Source organism: Echinops telfairi, unplaced genomic scaffold (assembly GCF_000313985.2).
Source record: "Echinops telfairi isolate 266 unplaced genomic scaffold, ASM31398v2 ScPeMD7_7458;HRSCAF=8496, whole genome shotgun sequence".
Classification (NCBI taxonomy): domain Eukaryota; kingdom Metazoa; phylum Chordata; class Mammalia; order Afrosoricida; family Tenrecidae; genus Echinops; species Echinops telfairi.
Window position 1 is genome coordinate 19,397,485 of NW_022111358.1, and position 1,745 is coordinate 19,399,229.

The 1,745-nt window shown below is 40.3% G+C and overlaps 1 protein-coding gene across 1 annotated transcript in view; it reads right to left on the reverse strand.

Moving 5' to 3' along the window:
- STXBP4 (syntaxin binding protein 4) overlaps positions 1-1,745 on the reverse strand; it is a 197,640-nt gene that overhangs the window by 174,510 nt on the left and 21,385 nt on the right. The window contains exon 2 of the mRNA XM_004707395.2: positions 287-364. The gene's annotated coding sequence lies outside the window, so the exon portion shown is untranslated. The remainder of the gene's footprint in view (positions 1-286; positions 365-1,745) is intronic.

Below are 1,745 nucleotides of genomic sequence, written 5' to 3' on the forward strand. Positions count from 1 at the left end.
AAAAAAAAAAGAAAACAGCTCTCTGTTTCTACACACACACAAACTATGTATTTACATGCATGTACACATATATATGTATGTATTTATACATGTAAGATCTGCATCTGCTAACAAAATTGAACTATTTAGGAAACTATTATGGCTTCTACCAGTAGTAAGCTTAAGAAACACAATAAAGAGTGAGGGAAATTTCCCTTGTGAGTGCAACGCTCGGAAGTAAAGTGAAAATGTCTAAGATAATTACAGAAGATACTGTTGGAGACAGTGGGTGTTTCTATTGGCTCACCAATTATCTTGAGAGAGTCCCTGCAGATTCTTTATTACTCTGACTCATCGTACTCCACGAGCTTCGTATGGAGTTTGCCTATGAAAAGAAGAAAAAAACAAAAAGTAGATGATTTTAATGTTTCATAAACTCTCCCTGTTGAAAATTACAGAAACTAGTGGAGTTTCACTTAATTAAGACAAATCATATTAAGCAGAGGTTTACTATCTCTGTATAAAAAATATGAATGAGCTTTCTTCAACACACTTGCTTATGCTCCCATTTTGTCTTCAGCAATCGTGTTGGGAAGGTGAGCATCACAGAATGCCGGATTATTAGAATACTTGAGTTGAGGCCCAATGTCTGCTACCTTAATACTAAACCTATAATAAATATATGCACATAGATCTATTTCTCTATCGTCATATATAAATATATTTACAAATGGACATGCCTCTATTTAGACCTCTATAAATGTCCTTTGCCTCCTAGTTCTTTCCTCTATTTCCTTTTACTTTCTTCTTGTCTCACTATCATGTTCAACCTTCATTCGGGTTTCAGTGATTCCTCTCGGTTACACTGCCCTTGATTAAGCCCAACCAGGCATCCTACACCCTCCTCATCGATTTTAGATCAGCTATTGTTCCTTGGGTTTGTTGACACCCACTTCCTTTTTCCGCCTTCCCTTCTCCCGTGTGCCCCCGGCACTGGCTATCAAAAGATATAGCATCTGGGATCTTCAAGGCTCGATGACAAACAAGCAGCCACCTAGCTGAGAAGCAACAAAGTTCACATGGAAGAAGCACACCAGCTGTGTGATCATAAGGTGTCGATGGGATCAGGTATCAGGCATTAAAGACTCAGAACAAAAAATCATATCATTGTGAATGAAGGGGAGTGCAGAGTAGAGACCAAAGCCAATCTGTAGACAATTGGACATTCCCTTACAGAAGAGTCACAAGGAAGAGATGAGTCAGTCAGGGTGCAGTTATAGAAGCAATGAAACATACAACTTTCCTCTAGTTCTTTAATGCTTCCTTCCCTGTACTATCATGACCTCAATTCTATCATGACCTCAATTCTACCTTACCAGCTAGACCAGAGCATGTTCACTGGTATAGATAAGAGCTATCAACACAGGGAATCCAGAACAGATAAGCCACTCAGGACCAATAATGAGAATAGAGATACCAGGAGGGGAAGGGGAAGGTGGGGAGAAAAGGAGCAGACCGATAACAATGACCTACATATAACCCCTTCCCAGGGGGATGGACAACAGAAAAGTGGGTGAAAGGAGACAGCAGTTGTCAACCTGTGGGTCACAACTCCTTTGGGGGTCGACCCTTTCACAGGGGTTGTCTGATTCATAACAGTAGTAGCAAAATGACAGTTATGAAGTAGCTACGAAAATAATTTTATGGTTGGGGGGCCACCACAAAATGAGGAACTGTATTAAAGGGTCACGGCATTAGGAGGGTTG